Source organism: Macrobrachium rosenbergii, chromosome 16, assembly GCF_040412425.1.
Source record: "Macrobrachium rosenbergii isolate ZJJX-2024 chromosome 16, ASM4041242v1, whole genome shotgun sequence".
Lineage (NCBI taxonomy): Eukaryota > Metazoa > Arthropoda > Malacostraca > Decapoda > Palaemonidae > Macrobrachium > Macrobrachium rosenbergii.
In genome coordinates this window covers 10,036,226-10,048,934 of record NC_089756.1, presented here as the reverse complement: position 1 = coordinate 10,048,934, position 12,709 = coordinate 10,036,226, and the positions used below count along the sequence as shown (strand labels likewise).

General features: G+C 34.2%; 1 protein-coding gene across 10 annotated transcripts in view; it reads right to left on the bottom strand.

Moving 5' to 3' along the window:
• LOC136847085 (UNC93-like protein MFSD11) overlaps positions 1–12,709 on the bottom strand; it is a 101,519-nt gene that overhangs the window by 52,502 nt on the left and 36,308 nt on the right. The gene's annotated exons all lie outside the window — the stretch shown is intronic.

The following is a 12,709-nucleotide window of genomic DNA, read 5'->3' as shown; positions in this document are numbered from 1 at the left end:
ATCTCTCCTTCCTTCCTTTCGTGTTATGTATAGACTGTCTGTATTTGCTCTTGGATGCAGTGCTTTGTGCATTGTCATGTGCTTCCTAGTTATCTGGTCTATGCTGCGGAGTTCAGCCTTCGTCCACCCCACTATTCCTGCGCCGTATCCGATTACTGGTACTGCTCATGTGTTATGCCTTTCATCATGTTTCCGGCGTTGAGTTTTGATTTGAGTATCGCCTTACGGCTCTGCATATCTTCTTTCCTAATCGTATCCTTCATTTCTTGGTGTTTTATATCCTCTCCTTTTATTATTCCCAGGTATTTGTATCCTGTCTCATCTATGTGTTTGATGCTATTCCTATCGGGTGGCTTTGTCCCTTCAGTCCTTGTCACTTTGCTTTTCTGCATTTTTCTATTCCAAGCTTCTGGATTAGGGTATCTATTTCCCTGATGCTCTCACCATACAGCTTGATGTCGTCTATGAACATCAGATGGTTAATTCTGTCGCCTCCTTTCCTGAGTTGGTATCCAGCATCCATCTTCTGCAGTACTTTTGTCATGGGAATCATAGCTACTACGAAGAGTAGTGGAGACAGTGAGTCGTCTTGAAATATTCCTCCCCAGATGTTAACCTCTGCTAATCTTATCCCTGAGCTTGTATGTACACTACTGTATTTCAGTTGCGCATTGTATTTTTATGAAGATGATGGTGTTTTCCTCTGCCCCATATATTTTCAGGCATTCTATTAGCCACGTGTGCGGTATCATGTCGAAGGTTTTCTTGTAATCAATCCAAGCCATGCTTAGGGTGGTTCTCCTTCCCTTACTGTTCTTCATTACCAATTTTGTCTATTAGGAGCTGCTCTTTTGTGCTCCTACACTTCCTTCTGCAGCCATTTTATTATTATTATTATTATTATTATTATTATTATTATTATTATTATTATTATTATTATTATTATTATTATTATTATTATTTGGTTTTTTTACCCAAATTCTGATGTTGCCACCATGCCGGCAAGTAACTGTCGGAAAGTTTTTCCAAAACTTGAGCTTTACCTTCATTCATTTTACATTTCAAAAGAAAAATCTACACGTTGTAAAACCAGGAGAATAATGTTGCAAACACGACCATGAGGAAATCAAGTTTTAAACACTATTGCCACATGACAGCTTCAAAGAAACCTAGAAACCACATGTTTTGCAAGAGTAGCCAACTCCCTACCCAACGGCCTTACGATTTTCGAAAAACCACCAGTGGTGCTATGGAGTCAATTACAGAACTACAAATGTTTTGTATGAAAATAAAGTCCAATAAAGCACTAAATTTTAATCATTGAACTCACCGTAAAGCCACACTAAAGTTTTTACCATGCACACCTAACCTGAGCACTTTAAACGTGGAAAAGTCTGCAGAAACCAGAATGAAATAGGCCTAAACACGCGGCAACGTGTTCGGCATTCTACAACTTTTCCCTGTCTAACGAATAAGCTGCATTCACTTCACTCGAGTATTTGTAAGACACAGTCGTGCATATTAGGAATGGAATGGAATATAATAAATATAAAATTTATGCCAAGCTCTGAGATCTATGAGGTCATTCAGCGGTGAACGGGAAATTGAGAATAAAAAAGTTTTAAAGGTGCAACAGAGAAAAACCTCAAAGCAGTTGTACTATGAAACAATTGTTAGCAGAGGGTGTACAGTAAGATGGAAGAAAGAGAATATGAACGGTGGTACAATAAAGGGAAAGAAACGGGTTGCAGCAAGGGGCCGAAGGGATACTGTAAAGTAACGCCTACAGTGCACCGCGTGCACCGATACTACCCTACGGAAGACGTGTATATTGGCATTCCGTGAATTAATAAGTCGTCTGCTAAGCTTCTAATTCATTAATACGACAAAACATTATACCAAAGTATAATATTTGTCTTTTTCTTATCCAAAGGCTAACTGCATGGCTACTAAAACAGTGGGAGTCGGCCAAAAAATGATCTGCTCGCTGAATAGTAAAATCTCACATCGTTGCTGCACGTCATCGGAGCAATCGAGTGACGGCATTGATTTAAAATCATGTAAACAAATAAATGAACAAATTCAATTAATTGATAAGATTCCAATAATTAAAGTAATTAATGTAAATAATAAATAATATTCCTATTGTTAAGATTATTTTGAGCAAATTTATTCAGTCACTGGCAATAAAAAATTTTTACAATTATAAATAAAGTAAACGAGACTTAAAACCTTATATTCTCTATTTTCCACACAGAAAGGGAACCGAGACGGGTAAAAAGCAACCCAATATACATATAAATAATCTGAACACTTGCAACTGTCTTCCTTTTTCTTCAGGCATACAAGGAGTATAGAACGGCTAAAACTGAGTGGAAAGTTTAACCTAACTGGGAACAGCAATTTGTTCCTTAATATGAATGTGTACATTTCTGGGTATATAAATCAACAACATCTGAATAATCGCAAAAATCGATGTGCAGATAAAAACAGAGGGTGTAGCAACTAAGCATAAAGTAAGTTTTTTTATCTATTTATTTATCATATAATGTATTAATCTATTTTTTCTTTTCTAATAACTGATCTCTTCTTCCTGTATTTCCCTTTACCTTCTGTTACTTCTTTCTAATGAACACCATATTCTTTGGAAGCTTGATTTTCAAGTCAATGGCCCCTGTGGTGGGCTTGTTCCATATGAATAGGGTTCATCTTCTGAATAATAATAATAATAATAATAATAATAATAATAATAATAATAATAATAATAATAATAAAATAATAATAATAATAATAAAGAAGAAGAAGAAGAAGAAGAAGAAGAAGAAATTTAAAACAATAAAATGAAGGTAATAATGGAAGAAATTTAAAACAATAAAAAATGTAAAAATGAGAACACATAAGTCGCATTAAACTAAAACAAACCTGACAAAAACTAAAGAAAATGCAAGTCGCATTAAACAAAACAAACCTGACAACAACTAAAGAAAATGCAAGTCGCATTAAACAAAACAAAACAGACAAAAGCTAAAACACCGCACGTACTGAAGGAACAGAAAGACAAGGAACTGCGTTTACGAAGGACAATGCTAGAAGAAGCTCACACGAGGAACAAGAGCCATTGAAAATCGATTCTTCACACTTCGTGAAACAGCGACGACGACAATCATTCCTCGGCCGAGACCGCTCGTTTGTAAACGGCCTCCTTGGTATCCTTGGGTTTTTATTTCCTCAAGTGACCGTCACGGTCACGCGAAGTGACCGGTAATGTACCGGTCACGCCCGTCATGCACAGAATGAAGGCACTTCACTGCTCAGGTCAATCAACCAATAAGAACTTCTTATATATCGGTCTCTCAGCTAATAAGTACAACGCCAGTCAAATCATGTGATCAATTAGCTAGCCAGTACAGCGTCATAATCATACGTCAATTAACCAATGAAAATCAAAGAATAACGCAAAATTAATTACTATCAATCAAACAATCACTTACAATCTGAAGCAATATTACGGTTCTCTTAAATGAATAATTTTACTACATCACAAAATCGTGATATCTAACGGAATACCAGAGCGAATTCTTCAGTGTGATGGGAGTATTCTATTGAACCAAGGCGAATTATACTCGGTCAGTTAAAATGCATTGCAAAATTGTAGTTCTTTTGATTCAATTCACCTTGTCTGCATGCACTAGGTTAAAACAATTTTCGCCCGATCTGAAAATGTTATACTTAAACCTTTCACGACTGTGCTGTCTCCGAGGTACTGCGTAGTTATAAGATATATATATATATATATATATATATATATATATATATATATATATATATATATATATATATATATATATATATATATATATATATATATATATATATATATATATATATATATATATATATATATATATATATATATATATATATATATATATATATATATATATTTATAGAGAGAGAGAGAGAGAGAGAGAGAGAGAGAGAGAGAGAGAGACAGAGAGACAGCATTAGTACTTGGGAGGTTACATCATTTGTAGCCTATGATAATACAGAAGTACTTAGTTATATAAGATACTTGACAAATATACTTCATCTTCCGCTAAGTACCAACTAAAAAATTACAACAGCAGCAGCAGCCTTATTGTTATATTACTCATCAATGTATCACATTCTTTCGTGCAGACGAACGTAAAGGAAAGAAACGAACGAGAAACGAAGATGAAAAACAAACAAATAAATACTCTACGGGATTGAAAGTCTTACACTCCATTCAAAGAGAGTTTGCGATCCTACGATGCGCAACTATGAACTGAATTTCATTTGCAAATATTAACATATTTTGTGGTGTTTATGGCGAGCTTCCAACAAGTAAAACCGCCATGATTTGCTCCAGAGAGAGAGAGAGAGAGAGAGAGAGAGAGAGAGAGAGAGAGAGAGAGAGAGAGAGAGAGAGAGAGAGAGAAAGAAATACAGTATATGGAAGAGTAAGTTATGATGATACATGACAGAGAGAGAGAGAGAGAGGGAAGAGTAAGTTATGATAATACATGGCAGAGGAGAGAGAGAGAGAGAGAGAGAGAGAGAGAGAGAGAGAGAGAGAGAGAGAGAGAGAGAGAGAGAGAGAGAGAGAGAGAGAGAGATCCAAACAATCACCTACAATTGCCTGACGTATATCCACTCCCATTTTCGTAAATCATAAAATAAAAAAATATATATATTGATCCCTTTGGACAAAACATAAAAAAAGTCTATAGAAACGAGTGCTAAGAATGGGAGAATGAATGTGAAAGTGAAGAGGTGAAAAATAAAAACAATAAGAAAAAATTTATAACTAAATAAAAGAAAATAAAGAACAATTAAATATAGTAAAACTGACAATTAAAAAAAAAGCCTGGAGAAATGAGTGCTAAGAAAAGGGAGAATGAATGTGAATGAGAAAAGGTGAATATAAAAACAATGATTAAGTAAGGCGAAAAACGACAATCAACGAAAGTAAAAAAAATAAAATGAAAAAAGAGTAAAATTGACAACTCAACAAAAAAAAAAGTACAACAGAACTGTAAAATACTGGTAGAGCTAAGTCAAAACACTGTCATGTTTACAAAAAAAAAGAAATATAAAAAAATCACAGAAAAATAAAAAAAAAATATTACACTATGAAAAAAAAAAAAAGACAGGAAGAGCTTGTTTTTTGTGCAAATTTTTTCCTTTTAATTTTTCTAATGTTTACATTTCTCAAAACACTGTCACATTTAATCAAATAAAAAATAAACAAAAAATTAAAAAAATTTTTTAAAAACATACTAAGCAAAAAAACCAGTCCAGAAGAGCTGTTTTTAGGTGTAAGTTTTTTTTTTTTTTGCATTTTTTTAATGTTTACATTTCTCAAAATACTCACATTTAATCAAATAAAAATAAATATTAAAGAGAAATATCAAACAAATGTTTCTTAAAAAAAATTACGTTTACAAAGTCCGAAAGAGCTGGCTGTCTTTTTAGTTTAAGTTTTTAAATTTTTTTTTAATTTTTTTTTATTTCTCAAAACACTATCACATTTAGTCAAATAAAAATAAACATTAAAACAATTTTAAAAAATAAAAAACCCACCACTAAGTAAAAAAAAAAGTCCAGAAGAGTTGTTTTTGTGTGTATGTTTCTCTACGCTTTTTTCCCATTTTTTGGAAGTTTATATTTATAAAAACACCATCACATTTAATCAAGTAAAAATAAATAATAAAAACAAAATAAAAAAATCTGTAGAGCTTTTTTTGTGTGTAAGTTTTTTATTATTTTATATTTTTCTATGTTTATATTTCTCAAAACACTATCACATTTAATCAAACAAAAAATAAACGTTAAAAACAAAATTCATATAAAAACTTACACTAAGTAAAAAAAAAAAAATCCGGAAGAATATGACCATATCGTGTGTCAGCTGATATCCAACTATGCCTAAAGGTCACTTTTTATGACCACGCCGAGTACCCGGGTCGAGCTGCCAAAATTACGATTAAGCCCATGAAAACAATGGGGAGAGAAGAGAAAGCCCATGAAAAAATACCTAGAAGGAAGGAGAGAGAGAGAGAGAGAGAGAGAGAGAGAGAGAGAGAGAGAGAGAGAGAGAGAGAGAGAGAGAGAGAGGGTTTTTTTATATGGACGATGAATATGTTTGTAATATACTCGTACGTAACAAACATCAAATTTAAGACGGAATATAAACCAATGAATATTAAAGAAGATAACTAACGGCTTTATGTACACCAAAGATTCGGAGCAATACTGATAATTAATGAAATATGTTGTTTAAGCTCTAATGAACACCAGGATAATGAGGACGAAGTCACGTCTTATAACATGCAAAATACTAAACAACAAAATGAAAACTCATTAAATATAAAATATATATATATATATATATATATATATATATATATATATATATATATATATATATATATATATATATATATATATATATATATATAATACAAAGTTTTCAACCATTCTCAGTACAACAAATTCAACTTTGATCCAGCAACAGTTTGTTTAATAAAAAACTGATCGCATCACTGCTTACAAAATGAAAATTCTTATGGTGTAATCTGTTTTCATCCCTCCATGACACGAAAAACGTCCTTCATTTATTATGAAAAATAATGTTCAGGAGAGCCAGAAACCACAAGAACAAGAAGATTACTTATAAAAAAACCAAAGACATGTTACATACTTTAAAAATTTACTAAGCATGTCAGAAAAATATATGTAACGATGGAATCTTTAAGAGTAGTTATGTCTACATTAAAAAAACAATGGTTTGAAATATTTAAAATTTCATTCACCCAAAATCCTGACTCAAATAATTAAAATAACCCACCAGAAATAATGACAAAATAACGACATTTACCGCAGCATTGAAACCTCATTAACCCAAAAATTTAAAGAAAGCAATCGCAGCAAAACACCAAAAACCATCATAAAATAATAATGACGTTCATACGTTCCCCAACTTCGAGACTTAAAATAACATTATCAGAGTGAATGAAAAAGTAAGATCCCCAATACAACAAGACAACAGATAAGAAAGGAAAAGGATTAACGGACATCATTAAGAGCATTTATCGCGTCGATAAGAGCAAAAAGAATGTACGCATATCTTCGAGAATTAAGATTAGTCGTTTTCTTCAAAAGCACAGCTCCTGTAGTTTAAACCCAGGCACGATTCCGGCGAACTGAGAAACGTGATGAATTCCAAGTAATATTTCCTATGGTTCATAATATTTCTATCATCGTTCGTTTACCTCTAAATATAACATACCGTAATAATAATAATAATAATAATAATAATAATAATAATAATAATACCGTAATAATAATAATAATAATAATAATAATAATAATAATAATAATAATAATAATAATAATAATAATCTCTCAATCTCTCAGCTGTTATAAAATCTACCTACTGCTACAAAGAAATTCATTCGGGAGACGGCCATTCTGTTTAATAATAATAATAATAATAATAATAATAATAATAATAATAATAATAATAATAATAATAATATATACAGCAGGAAAATTATGATAATAAGATGGAAATTATACTCTCAAAATAACAATAATAAAATCATAATCGCCAATTAATAATAATAATAATAATATATACAGCAGGAAAATTATGATAATAAGATGGAAATTATACTCTCAAAATAACAATAATAAAATCATAATCGCCAATTTAATAATAATAATAATAATAATAATAATAATAATAATAATAATAATAATAATAATAATAACATAATAATAATATACAGCAGGAAAATACTGATAATAAAATTGGAAATACCTCATAAACAACAAACGTAATATTATAACAGTGTTGTTCAGCGAATATGTAAAGAGTAAACAGTGAAATCAGAGCGATAAAAGTCATGAAGTAAATTCGAAATACAATATAGGATAAGTGTAATGAACAAACACACTTCTATCATAATAACCTCTCTCCGTCGCGAAGTCAATAGTATACGTTAATACCAAACAAACCAATAAGATAACGAAAGGAATAAACAAGTATATGTGTGTGCATGTATGTATGTATGTATGTATGTATGTATGTATGTATGTATGTATGTATGTATGTATGTATATATATATATATATATATATATATATATATATATATATATATATATATACCTTCTCGTAAGAGAATCATTAATAAAAAATATGGTGGGAGGGGGAGAGGGAGGAGGGTAAAGGGGGAGGTGGTTAGAGACCATAAAACCGGCCACTTTCACTTTTACAGAGAAGTCTATCTGTGAGGTGAGTGGCCACTAGCCCATACACTTCAGAATCAAGCCTCTCATTTTTCCCCTCTATGTACCGTTACAAGGGAAATGAAGGCTTGTTTTATTCACTTGTATCAACACTGAAGCATTTCCTTTCATTTTCATAAACAGGCCTCAACAGGTAACATAATATTTAAGTTGATTTACATAACATATATCTTGCACTTGATCTCCGGATCGAGTCCACATTTTAAGTTTGTCATCAATTCCATGCTCCTTCGTTACTTACAAAGCGAAAAGTTTACTTTACACTGTTTCATAAGTGCAAAAGTAATTATCTGTACTTGTCATACTTCCTAATAAGCACCATATTCTTTGGAAAATTAAATTTCAAGTCAGTGGCCCCTGTGGGCTTGTTCCATATGAATTTGGTTCATCTTCTGAATAATAATAATAATAATAATAATAATAATAATAATAATAATAATAATAATAATATCCATTTTCCTTGATTTTGTGCGGGGGCCGTGGGACATAAGAAACTTTTACTTTACTTTCAACACTGATACAAAGGCAATTTACGAAAGCAACAAATGTAGTTAGTGTATTTAGCTCAGTATTTTTTCTTCGAAAAGATCAGTGGTTTTAACAAAATTCTGACACAAGATAACAAAAACACCCCTGCTTAAATCGGGATATCATTAAAAAAAAAGTTTAAAGACCAGAAGAATAAATCCATTAATTTACCCGATAATGCAACAAACTTTAAAAGTGACATGGCCAGGTGAGAGAGAGAGAGAGAGAGAGAGAGAGAGAGAGAGAGAGAGAGCGTAGAGGTGTCGTTATGAATAATTTTAGGATCATAAAATGATTACGCAACTATGTATGTCTTTATCTATTTCATTTCAACTTCTGCCACAAAAAAAATTACTTTAACAATTGCAAACAGTTAAAAGAAAAAAAACAGACTATACAGCAATGCCTACAGAATTCCACCACAGGGTTGGTGGTTGAAGTTTAACCTTAACTTTTCAGACCTCTTAAAAAGAGGAACGACAGCGCCCACACACACATCTCTCTCTCTCTCTCTCTCTCTCTCTCTCTCTCTCTCTCTCTCTCTCTCTCTCTCTCTATATATATATATATATATATATATATATATATATATATATATATATATATATATATATATATATATATATATATATATATATATATATATATATATATATATATATATATATATATATATATATATATATATATATATATATATATATATATATATACATACTGCGTATAATATACATGTGTGTGTGTGTGTGTGTGTGTGTGTATGGAAGAACGGCAAATGTAAAATTATCCACCTCCCAAGAACAAAACAATTACTCGGAGAGAACGCGATGAGGAAAAACCACCACTAATAAATATTAACGTGCTTTTTTTTTACTCACCGGAGAGATCAGTGACATTATTTAGCTACGTAATTTAAAGTTTATGAGACATGCTAATTAAAAGTCCCACCTCATGGTAAGCATTCACAAGTCTACAAAATTTTGGGTTCGGGTTCGTTTTAAGATTCATAACCCGCAACTCGGTGACGCATGACAAAATTCATTAACTCATTTGTTTCTTTCCTTTGTACAATAACAATCTCTTTCAGCAGGAATATAATCTTAATACAGAGATACCCTTTTGATTACAAGTAGGAAGAAATCACAATTGTACTGTATTATTCTACTAGTGGGCCAGATAACAGAAAAATCGTGCAAATGATGATACAAGCATCAAATTTGGCACAAGACAGTGTCCTCCAAGGTATACTAATCAAATCTGCCCGATTGGCCAATTGAAAATCCAAGATGGCGGCCATTTTCAAGATGGCCGCCAAAATAACCACCGAAGTAGATGTTTTGCTTAGAAATATTTGTAGTTGTTTGATTTGCATGATCTAAGTGTGGATTCCTATGTTCTGAAGCCTGCTGAACTATATTTTCCTGTTTACAAAACACTCTGAGACATATTTCTCAAGATGACCACCAAGATGTTTGTCTTTCTTTACATAAGTTTTGTCCCGACTTGTACATTTTCAAAGTTATGCATACCGTGCTGCTGTTTCTCGATCTGCTACTGTTCACATATGCAGCTGCAGAGTGATGTGCAGGGAAGCTCTGCCTGAGAGCACTTGCATCTTCCTTTGCAAACCTTCTTACAGGAGCACTTTTCTCAATTCTTGACAGCTTGCTGCAATCAGTGGTAGTGCTGTCCAATGTATCTGCCATGCTTCTCCTTTCTGTGTCCACCCCCATTCAGCTCAACTGCTCATGTGTGGATTACAGTGGGTTGCCTGGCCCCAGATGATCCCAGCCTGGTAGGCTGCATGCTTTGCATGTTCTCTGAGGGCTGCCTGTGTTGGTGGAATTGAGTTGTACAGCCTCTGCTTGCAGGCAAACAGATCTAGTCTTGCTTCGTCCACACCAGTGGCTGCGCTTGATCTGTCGTACATGAGGACAACGAATCTTTCCAGCCTCTGCATGTCAAGATCACGAATCAATGTTGGATGCTGGCTGAGATTGATGAATGTTTCAGTAATATCATCAAATACATTCCAAGTCTGCCATGCAGATTTCTTTGCTTTCCCATGGAAGGCAGACACAATGTCACATCCAGTGAATGCATGAAAGTAGGGGATCCCTCTAGCTTTCTCAAGCCCAATTGCAGAAACCACCTCATGGACTGGAGTCCATCGCATATGGGCTCCTTGGCCAAAGGCAATCCATATTTCCTGAAGACCTAGTTTCTGGAAGGATGGCAGTACAGATATTGCTATGACTAGCACATCTGTGTCATTAGCCTTGACGATTATAGACTTGCTCCCGTCAGTCGTTGCATCCCTAGCATGACCAAATATTCGACTGCCAGCTTTTTCGTGACAACATGGGGACACAGCATCCAGAGACTTCAATGTGGTGCTAATGGCATCCTCTCCTTTTGTGACGATGACTGTGCTTGTCGTTTCTGCTTCACACATCTTTTCGGCCAGGAAGTGAAACAGTTCAGTCTTGTTGCTGGGGTCACGAAAGAAGCTTTGCCAGTTTCCTGGTGTCTTGCTTGTTCCTGTCACTCTTCTTCTGATTCCTTTCCCCATTTTTTACCTCATCTCTGATTTCAGACTTGATTTCTTGTATACATCAAAGACTATGTCCACCCGCTTGTACCGAGCACCATAGGATTCCACCTTTGGGATGATGTCTTCTTTGGCATAATCATTAAATGTCTTTGAAGCACGTGGAGGCGAGGCATTGATAAGTGCTGAGCCGTCAATGATGATTGTATCTCCCTTTGGTTCTCCCACTAGGACATTCACTTGCGCTTCAAGAATTTCAACCAGCTGTGACTTCTAACACGTATGAAGCTTGCCGCTGTCACTAAGAGATGCAGGGTATGACTGATTCTCGTGCTTGAAGAATTCTTGCAAGTCACACTGTCTGTTCTGGCTTGAGATGAACAGTCACGAGAATAACTGACAGTCATCTTTTAAGACTTTCTCCTTAGAAATTCCCTCAGCCTGTTCTTGTTTGAAGAATAAAACAGGGTTCTTCTTGATATTATGATAGAAAATGGACAAACTTGTACCGTGTAAAGATGTTTCAGCTGTGGTCGCAGTCAGATTACAATCTATGTTGTCTTTCTCAAGACTGGGGGACAGGTTACTCCATCTTTCACATACTGTGCAACAACTGCTTCTCCTAACTGTGCTGAGATTTCTAGGACTCAGTCATATGATATGCTGAGCCCATTCTCGTTGAGCATTTCAATTATTTGTCTCTTCCCCGTCTTGGCAAACACATACACACCCATGTAGACTGCAAAATGTGGCTCCCGGTCCTTGGAATGCCTGTGGACATCCGTTCCTTCCTTGTATTTGGCGAAGCAGTTGTACTGTAGAAGTTGTGATATAGCAAAGTCTGATTTCGACACTCCATGATGGAGTTGGGACTTGATGTCTGCACCATGTTCGATCATGCATACAAACTGAAGCAGTGATGGTGGCACAGCCTGTTATAAGTCTTTGTCATGAAAATAGCTGCTGAAATTCGACTTCTGACAGAGCATGTCTTGTCTTATTATCCCAGTGGCTTTTGCTAGATGGACCACTTCACCATAACGGGATCCTTCTGATAGGATTGAACCTACATCAGTTACAGCCAACAGACCTTCTCGTCCTTGGCAATTAGCTTGCAGCTGTGGAATGTGCAAAAGCAGCTGATCCTTGAGTCGAGTAGGATGAACATCAGGCAGGTCAACACCAAGCTGTTCCAGCCTCTGCTTGTAAAGCTTGGTCAAATCAGCAAGCTTGAAAATCGGTGGCCTCTCACTGGCATTTTTCATCTCACAGATGTAGGTGACTAGTTCAGAGA